This window comes from Berghia stephanieae, chromosome 2 (genome assembly GCF_034508935.2).
Source record: "Berghia stephanieae isolate SIO BIC M18660-M18661 chromosome 2, UCSD_Bste_1.3, whole genome shotgun sequence".
NCBI classification, from domain to species: Eukaryota; Metazoa; Mollusca; class Gastropoda; order Nudibranchia; family Aeolidiidae; genus Berghia; species Berghia stephanieae.
Window position 1 is genome coordinate 39,122,049 of NC_088361.1, and position 10,636 is coordinate 39,132,684.

Here is a 10,636-nt window from a genome sequence, read left to right on the forward strand (position 1 = left end):
TATTACTATTATTGTAAGTATTGGTGGTATTACAATGTTGTATTTTTATGATTATTTATGGTATCATTTTATGCTTTGGTTTCATGTACCTTTTTTTCTCACTTTCATGTCTGTTGCCATCAAATTGTATGGATTATTGATTAAAATAAAAGTTATTTTTGTTTGTCTTATTTTGACTATGGAACTGATACTTATCATAGCAGACCTGCCTACTTGAAATAGGAAAATGTAATAAGTAGTTTTCAGGGTAAATAACATCGTAGACATTTTAACTACCCTTAAAAACCACCAGTTTGTCCTTATAATGTGTGGGGAAAAATATTAACTCTATGTGATAGCTCTGGCACCAGAACTTCGTTTTCAAGAAATGACATTTAATTAAAAAACCTTTATTATATCCAGCCCGGGATTTAGCCGTAGTACTACGGGAATTTTCGTGGTAGTGAGGAGGTCTGTTGTGATGGGTATCAATAATTTTTTATTTTTTTAAATTTTTTTTAAATGAGAAAAACTGATTGGAAATGTAAAAGTGATGGTAATAGTGGTAGTGATAATGGTAATGGTGGTGGTGGTAACGGTGATGATTGGGGTGTAAGGATGATGTTAATATTATTATTGTTATTATTATTGATATTCTTGTTGTTGTTGTTGTTGTTGTTCTTCTTCTTCTTCTTCTTCTCCTTCTTCTTCTTCTTCTTCTTCTTCTTCTTCTTCTTCTTCTTCTTCTTCTTCTTCTTCTTCTTCTTCTTCTTCTTCTTCTTCTTCTTCTTCTTCTTCTTCTTATTATTATTATTATTATTATTATTATTATTATTATTATTATTATTACTATTATTATTATTATCATTATTATTATTATCATTATTATTATTATTATTATTATTATTATTATTATTATTATTATTATTATTGAACGTATTGATGTTATTACGATTGTTGTATTTTTGTGTGGTGTATCAGTTTATTTTTTGGTTCCATTTACCTTTTTTTTTTTCCACTTCATGTATGTTGGCATCAAATTGTTGATTTATTGGCGAAAGCCTAAGATTGAATAAACTTTGAAACTTTGAATTATTATTATTATTATTATTATTATTATTATTATTATTATTTATTATTATTATTATTATTATTATTATTATTATTATATATTATTATTATTACTATTATTATTATTATTATTATTATTATTATTACTATTATTATTATTATTATTATTATTATTATTATTATTATTATTATTATTATTATTATTATTATTACCACTCAGAAATGAAAAACTTCGATATTAGGGAAGCCGGGACGGAATATTGGACAAATATCAGGCCCGCGGGAGGTGGAGTAATCAAAGACCCAATGGAATTTATGACAGGCTTCAGGCATGGCCATCGAAACAGTGGTTCGCCTCAAACAGACTACTGACAGGCCACGGCAGAACTGTTGCAAACATGCATCGATCAAGTCTAAGAGAGTCAGCTGACTACCCCACTGTCAGGGAACGCCAGTGACAGCAGACCACACATTCTTACACTGCGCCATAGAGAATACAGTCTGTGCACTGTCCTGCGACGAGATTGGCGGGAGGTTTCGAGGCTGTCCTCAAATGCGGCAACGAATTTAAAGAGGCTAGAGATATCTAGTGTTGAGATGTAGTCATACGCATCGAGTTAAAAGATTATAATAAAACAAATTAAAAAAAAAAAGAGAAGCTTACAACACGTGGTGTTCCCAAGCGGTCACCCATTTTAAGTACTGACCACGCCCGACGTTGCTTTTCTTCGGTGATCGGACGAGAACCGGTATATTCAACGTGGTATGGCCGTAGACACAAGTGCGATAACAGCATTTATTATAATTATTTTACCATTTATCAGAGCATCGAGAATTAAAAAATATTGAGATGTTTATATAGTTGGTATTGTATTTCGTTGTCTGTTTTCTGATTTTCTTTTTCCGCCATTTTTTTTGTAAGAACTGATTATTTTCTCAGACACCTTTATCTCTTCTGCCGCTCTTTCGTTTTCCTCAGCCTGTGGACACTTTTTATACTACTAAGGTCAAAGGTTATGGGTTTCTAGTTCAAAGTGCGTGGAGCAGGCACTTATGTTGGTAACAACAAGATATGAAGTGAGTAGAAAAGTGCCAGAAGACAATAGAGAATAAAAAATTTTTTCGCGGCGGTGGTGGGGTTCGAACCTGCGACCTTATTGGTACGACAACTCCGCCTGGCAGGTGAGAGCGTGGCTCTACCGTGTGAGCTATCCACGAACACAAAAATATTCGTTTCAAACCCAAAGTCATTTCTAGATCCCTCTCTCACCCACTTCTTGAGATCGCCGATTCGTTCACCACCATCGCGAAGTAATTTTGACCAGCAGTTAAGCTTAATAGCCAATATTCTCATCACAAACATATAACATAGAAACGATTGAGACATTGAGTATGCTCCGGTGTATGGGGTGAATTTTTAATTCAGAAAAGTGAGTGGAGCAGGCACTTATGTTGGTAACAACAAGATATGAAGTGAGTAGAAAAGTGCCAGAAGACAATAGAGAATAAAAAATGTTACCAACATAAGTGCCTGCTCCACTCACTTTTCTGAATTAAAAATTCACCCCATACACCGGAGCATACTCAATGTCTCAATCGTTTCTATGTTATATGTTTGTGATGAGAATATTGGCTATTAAGCTTAACTGCTGGTCAAAATTACTTCGCGATGGTGGTGAACGAATCGGCGATCTCAAGAAGTGGGTGAGAGAGGGATCTAGAAATGACTTTGGGTTTGAAACGAATATTTTTGTGTTCGTGGATAGCTCACACGGTAGAGCCACGCTCTCACCTGCCAGGCGGAGTTGTCGTACCAATAAGGTCGCAGGTTCGAACCCCACCACCGCCGCGAAAAAATTTTTTATTCTCTATTGTCTTCTGGCACTTTTCTACTCACTTCATATCTTGTAGTTCAAAGTGCATGTTGTCGTTGTTTTCAACAGCTGCTATCTTTATTAGTCCCTGATCATTGATCATGTTTTCTCTATTTGTGGTGCTTACTTACCTTCACGAAGAATAGTGATGATTGTGTTATGTAATGTTATAGCATATGAGTCTCCCTTTCAAGAATCTGAGTATAGTGTAAGTATCTACAATTGATTGAGATTACTTCCATTATCTTTATCAGAAGAGAACCACAACATCAACAATAAAAAGAGAGTAGACCTAAAGGTACTAAAAGTTACAATTTTAAAGTAATTGAAATTGAATTCTCTCCTCTCCCTGTGTTCTCTAGACTAGAGAGGTTCAGGTACCAAAAGAGTTGAGTTTTTACTATCTAGAGTGGAGAAGACTGATAGATTGAGTTCTTGACTTCAAAATTTAGTCTATCTCCCAACCCCAAAAGCAGACTTTATTATGATGTCAGTGTCAGTCATCAAATTCATCAATCAATATATTTTGTTTAAGCCATATAGCCTGTAGTTTAGTCTAACTAAATAGAAGACATAATTTATTCATATATGCCATGTAATACTACGAAGTGTTGATTATTTCTCAGCTGAAGCTTGTGTGGAATCATTGCCAGATTTGAAAATGCTTCTCTTCTATGTTTAGTTTTATGAAAGTAGGTTAATTCTAAACCCAATCAAGGATAGAAAACTGAATTATCACAAATTGCTATGATTTCTATTATGGCATAAGTTCCCCCCCCCCCCCCCCCCCGCCCCTTGAACCTCCCTCCCACTGTATGTTTTCTTAACTGTCGATGTTCATATGTATAGGCAATCAACAAAATTTGCTCCATTTCCATTAAAAATTGAGAGATCAATGCTCCTCCACACTAACTATTAATTCTCAAAACTCATAAAATATTGGCATCTGTCAGCAAAATTTTTGGCCTGCATCTCTGGTATCTGTGTTCTACTGTAGTATATAGAAGTCAGGTGTAGAACCCGCCACCCCCCCCCCCCCCCCCCTTTTTTTTTTTTTTTTTAAATTAAATCTGTTACCCATGTTTATAGAGAGACATTTTTATAGCTGTGGAATTTCACCGGAATTGTGATTAACAGATCTGATTTTGAATGTATACATGTACCCTTTCATTTTGCAAAAGGTTAATTCATAATTCTTTCGTGCACCCATTTAAATTGTTTGTGACTATTTGATAAATGAATGCCATTTTGAAACTACAAAGGGATCTCTTAAATTTGGAATTTGGAATCTCCACTATAACTATTCTTATTATCTGAGTTCTTGATTTACCACGTATGTGATTATTTCAGTTTTTCAACATGTTTTTGGTAGTTGAGCCCTTTTATCCAGTCAAGGCAATTCCCATAAAGAAAGGGATAGGGCTGTCAACAGTTTGTTAATGAGAGCAGCCATCAAAAGGGCTGGTCTAGTGGCTTTTGCGCACATGATTCACCTTTATATATGTGTGAGGTACACAAATGCGAATGCTACCAATTGTTGTGCCTTGCAAAGAATTTATTATTATTGAGCTCCATGCACAACAATTTTTTGGTTAAGGCAGAATTTGTGAAGAGATCAGAAAGCTAAGATTGCAAATTTAAAAACTTTACTTTTATATAGTGCAATATCCACTAAACATGCTCTAATTACTTAACAAGGGGTCCCTAGTCAACAGCAAGACATAATGTGGAGTACAAGATATGACACCTGTTAGGCGATAGCACAATTTCTTTTCGGATAGAGACAATGATTTAGATGGCTAGATACTCATTTTACACCTGAGTACAATTAAAGAACGTGAGTAAAGAGTCTTTTTCAAGGACTCAACTATGCACCGGTCAGAGCGGGATGATCTGAAAGGGAGTGTCATACCACTAGGCCACATAACCGCACAAGAGGGATGAATTTCAAGCATCAAGTTACAAATGGTGCATGTGTTCACCACAAAGAGAGACATGTGACAAAAGTGAGTTTCTTTGAGGGCTTGGACATGGCATCCAGTGCATCTTGGTCGTGTTCAGGGTGAGGTTTCCTCCAATTAAACTGTCTTGCGACAGCTGCAAAAAGCAATTCAATTTAGACGTTGATCGACCTGTGCTGCTATGTGGTCTTGTGGTATGTCACTCGCTTTCGGATCGTAAGGTCCTGGGTTCGAGCCTCGCTTTGTGCATAGTTGAGTCCTTGGAAAAGACTCTTTACTCACATTCTCTCACCAAACTCATGTGCAAAATGAGAACCTGGCCGTCAACAACGTTGTCTCTGTCTGAAAAAATTGTAATATCGCCTATAACAGGCGTAATGTTTCGTTCTACACGTTACGTGTTGCTGTTAGTCAGGGATACTTTGTAAAGCGCTTTGAGCACATTTAGTGGATATTGCGCTATATAAAAGCTCAATTAGAAATTAGAATTAGACCTATGACTTTGCCACAGATTCTCCCTTGGTCAGCTTTGGAAACACTTACAAAACAACATAAATAATTTACTGACTCTCCTCACACCAACAATTGACGATTGAGATTTAGATAGAACACTGATCTAAATGTAAAGTAGTCCTTCAGAGCCATTAGGCCCATGGAGCCGGAGTTTATCCCAGTTTCTATTGCGTGAAACAGATAATAGCAATTGATGCTACCCTTTGGATAGGACGCTAGTCTATCGCTAAGTACTTTCCACCAGATCTAACAGACCCAGCTACCCAATCACTGCTGGGTGGACAGGGGGGGGGGGGGGGGGGGGGGGGGGGGGAATCAGAAACAATCTCGACTGCACCAGGGATCTATCTTGGTCCCTTTGTGTGTGAAGCGAGTGATCTACCAACTGAGCTTTTGGGACCCCAGATAGAACACTGAGCTTGAGGATAAAGTTGAAAAGAAATTGCCAAAATGGTGCTCGAAGTGCCCCTCAAAGGATCATTATTGAACACGACATGTAGCTAAATGTTAATGCTCTCTTTACAATGAACACTCATTCATTTGATGCCAGACCTGTCGTTCTTAAAACTGGCATTACAGAATTGTCCATTGTCACGGCAATACAGAATTGAAAGCTAATATGCGACTATGTGGTCTAGTGGTATGACATCCGCTTTCCTGGGTTCAAGCCTCGCTCAGCGCATAGTTGAGTCCTTGGAGAAGGCTCTTTACTCCCATTCTCTCAACGTACTCAGGTGTAAAATGTGTACCTGGCCGTTAACAGCGTTGTATCTGTCCGAAAAAAAATGCAATGTCAACGAACAGATGTCATGTCCCGTCTTAAATGTTAAAAATATTGCTGTTGGTCAGGGAACCCTTGAAAAGCACTTTGAGCACATTTAGTGGATATTGGGTTTTTTGTTGTTTTTTAAAATATACAATTAATAAGAAAAAAGGGAGAATGGCAAGCTTGATTATCTATCACTATGGACATGTGTGTGTGTGTGTGTGTATGTGTGTGTGTGAGGGTGGGAGATGTAAAATTGAGTAACATGAAAAACAATATGTAAAAATGTACTGGTAACACTAATTTAAATATTACATTGACATTGTTAAACAATTAAAAGTGTCCAAAATAAAAATTTAAGTAATTCATTGATTTTCCCATAGTAGATAAAAACTTTTAAAAAGAATTAATAAATTGACTTTCCAATAGCAAATGGAAATATAATTAATTTATTGACTTTCTAATTGTAAAAACGGATAGAATTAATTAATTGACTTTCCAATAGTAACATCTCTATATATAAAGATGTACGGGTGTAATCCACCCAGTAGTAAGGGACTGTGAAATAAAAAATGTTCAACTTCCTGCTAAGGGACCGTTCACAATTGATGTCAACCAAAAAGGGGGAAGGGGGGGGGGGGGGGGGGGGGGGTCTCCCAAAAGTTGATGTCAACTATGCTATAATTATTGTATTATTATATAAAATGCGAAAAGTCTCATCAAAAAGTTGAATGATTCACAAGAGTGTTTGTAGTAAGAAAGATGTGTGGGTGACAGTGGATGAGAAAGATGATGATAACGATGAAGATGGTAGTGCTGAAGAAGCAAACTTGATTTTACCACCAAATGGCAGAAATAGTTTTGAGATCATAAATGATACCTTCAATATTTGAATGGAGAAAAATTCTGTAAATATATCGGTGTGAAGATTTTAAACATTTTTTAAAAACATAACTCAGATACTGTTACAAATAGTTTTCTTTCAGTCATGTTTCAAGTTGCACTTTTTTTAAAAAGACATTTCTATTTTAAGGTCCAAAAAGTATCATATATTTTAAAATGTCTAGTCAATGTTTACAAGTTTTATATAGTTTTTGTTTCTCTAGATAAATGTAAGAAACGACTTGTGACTTCTCATTTTACTGCCTCGTTAGCTAAAGTGGTGGAGCGTTTGCTTGTACGCATAAGAATGTTAAAGTTGACATCAACAAGGGGGGGGGGGGGGGGGGGGGGGGGGGGGGGGGGGGGTGGACAAAAATTGACAGGAGTTGACAAGGGGGAGGGGGGAGGGGGATTTTTGCTAATATTTGGTTGACGTCAATAATTGTGAACGGTCCTAAACGTACATTTTTTTTAGTAAAATCAAAATCAGGTCCAGAAGATCATTTAACTCTTTGAGCTAAAGTTCGGAATAAACATTTTTCATGAATACTATGTCAGGGAAGGGTTAACATTAAACAGTGTTTCATTTTATCCCACATTTTGTCATTTCAAGCCAAATTTCCATTTCGTACAGTATGATTCATTCGTTTGCCTTTGTGTGTGTGTGTGTGTGTGTGTGTGTGTGTGTGTGTGTGTGTGTATGTGTGTGTGTCTTTGTGTGTGGATAAGCTTTATTACAATATCCCTCACTGCCTGGGGTTGTAAACGACATCTCCTAAGTACTTATAACACCTATGTTGTAAGCACTTTAATCAAGTGGACTAATGTGTACACACAAACCGAAACAAGAGTTTTGTAATCAATGCCGCCGGTATGCACAACACCTTTTGTCACACGGCACCACCGAGCTTACATACCCCACAGTACAGTGTGAGGTCATGGTAAAAATAGAACCCCATTGTAAAGAGTAAAATCGTGATATTGTGTGTGTATTCAAATGAGAGGGGAAGAGGGTCTTTTCCAGCTTTGTCGTCCTTCCCTTCTCACCAAACCTTTTACATACACGTTATAACGATGAGGCTCAAGGTCTTCTCAACGTATAAGTTACGTTGTGGTCTGTAAGTGACACGACACGCGTTGTAACCTTGTGATTCTCGAGTTTGAATCCCGCTGTGAGCAGTGCAAAGATGAGTCCTCAGAAAAAGCCCTGTACTCACCCCCCCCCCCTTTCCACACACACACACACACACACACACACACACACACACTCACACACCGCGGGTAACAGCGTTGCGTATGTTGAAAAAATATATAAACGCCATATAAGCGTCGTGTCTCGTCATTCATATTATTTTTTTTTTCTCGTCGGCCTGGGCTTTGCTGAGTTCATTGAATGAATATTGGTCTATACAGTGAAATCCTATCAATATCGCTGGACCAGAAATAATGGTTGACTTTATGCAAGGTTGACTTTATCCAATATCAATGGTGGAACACACATAGATAAATAACAGAAACGTTTGGGATTAACAAGAGGTGTTAGCTTTAAGCACAAATTGACTTTAAGCGTGTTGACTTTATACGGATTCCACTGTATAATATCTTATATTTATTTGTGTTCCCTTCTCAAATTTTATAGATGTTAGTATATGTTTATCATTATGTTATTATTTTTGTTTTACTAAAGTTCCATGAATACAAAGTTGAGAGAAATACCTAGTACCACTATTTTTGACTATCACATTCTGACCCGTTTCCAGCTTTGCCAATTACAGTAGTTAATGACTTAATGGGTCCCTATTACTGTCTCCTGTGACGTTCTCCTCTGCCTGAGTAAAGTAAAAACTGGCAAATTACAGATGTATGTGCTTGCTTATATTATGTGTTTATTTATATATACTTTTGTGTGTGAGTATATATTTATATATATATATATATATATATATATATATATATATATATATATATATATATATATATATATATATATATATATATAATATATATATATATATAAACATTTGAAATTAAGATAGTTTGACTTCTACAACGTTGTTATCGAGCGTTGCTCTCATCAGGAAGTGGAAGTGAAAGTAGATTGTTGTGTTTTCGTATTTTTATAGATTCGTGTTTATGGAGGTTCGTAATTACATAAAAGGTGTTTGTTTCTGTCTGCATGAGGAAGTTAGTTCGTTTCTTCTGTTGAGTGTTGCTATGTTCGGTTTAGTGATGATGAAGAATTTTTCTTCCAAGCAGAGGTTGCAAATCTTAGAAGAGGGGGAGTACGACTGTGCTCTGGAGATGATTTTCCATGTGATGCTGTGTTGTATGTTTTTTTCTTTGAGGTTCCAAATGTGTTCGCTTAGTGTAGTGGAATCAGGGACGGCTGGTAATATTGGGCAGGGTGGGCAAATACCAGCCTGTTTTTTTCAAGTTATAAGCTGTATTACCAGGTCCGAAATAATCTAATTTAAATTAGATAATTTTAAAAGTTAGTACTTAAACTTGATACTTCGTACTGAAATCAATTTGTATGTATTTTGATAGATTGCGAATCACCATGCACCCCGTAATGCATAAACCAGGATACGCTCCTGTTCTTTTTTATCACCCCCCCCCCCCCCCCCCCTTTCCCAAACACTCCACTCCGCCCACATCGTCATCTCATCGTCACGTCGCCTGACGGTGATTTTGCTGTCTGGCCTCTCTAGTTCTAGGTCGGGCTAATTCAAATGAGCCCACCTTATAAACCAGTGAGCACTAAATAGAGATTTTGGCAAACGAACTTTTTTTTATTTATTGCCTTACTTGTGCTGGTACCATTGATGTAATAACATTGGGAAGGTTCCAGTATTGAATTAAATGTATCAATTTACTAATATTATATCAAGTTAGTATTAACTTGTGTTGTTTTAATATATTTGTTTATCCATTTAAATTATCTCTTTTTTTCTCGTTTTCTTTAGTGCTTCTCAAAATTCATTTATTTAAATTGTTGTCTTATTTGTTTGTTTGTTTTGTTTTTTTTGTTTTTTTTTTTTTTAAACAAATTAATTTGTTCCTTTTTTAAAAAAATTCTTAAAGTAATTACCGCTGTATTTTTATTGCCAGACTAAATATTTTTGCAAAACAATGTATTTTCTATTGCATTCCCTCTAATAAAACACTTTTATTCAGAAGTCACGACTAAATAAATATATAAAATACAACCCCACCATTTTGGTTTACTCAAAAATTGAATTAGTATACGAGAAATACTCTTCTGAGAAAGGAGAGAGTTGAATTCTAAGTTATAGAGGAAATAAAGACGTTTAAAGGAAGGGTGGGCAGATTCCGTACTTGCCCGTCCTGAAGCTAATACATACACAATAGTTCGCGATGAAGAATCGGGAAGCTAGGGTTGGTTGGGTAAGGAGTAAAGATAACACGGTCGTTATTGTTATAGTCTAACGAATGCATGAGGAGAGATTGGTAGCATTATTTAATTTGTCTTAATTGTATTGTATGAATTATTGGCGAAAGCCTAAGATTAAGTAAACTTTGTTTTTAATTTGTCTTTTTTTGACTATGGAACTGATACTTGTCATAGC

The 10,636-nt window shown here is 36.1% G+C and overlaps 1 protein-coding gene and 1 pseudogene across 1 annotated transcript in view; one reads left to right on the forward strand and one right to left on the reverse strand.

Moving 5' to 3' along the window:
• Positions 1-1,707: 1,707 nt before the first annotated feature.
• On the reverse strand, positions 1,708-1,827 carry LOC144966814 (5S ribosomal RNA; annotated as a pseudogene).
• A 1,134-nt stretch (positions 1,828-2,961) lies between these two features.
• The window catches only part of LOC144964842 (uncharacterized), a 46,865-nt gene continuing 39,190 nt past the window's right edge, over positions 2,962-10,636 (forward strand). Inside the window, exon 1 of the mRNA XM_078899550.1 lies at positions 2,962-3,132. The gene's annotated coding sequence lies outside the window, so the exon portion shown is untranslated. The remainder of the gene's footprint in view (positions 3,133-10,636) is intronic.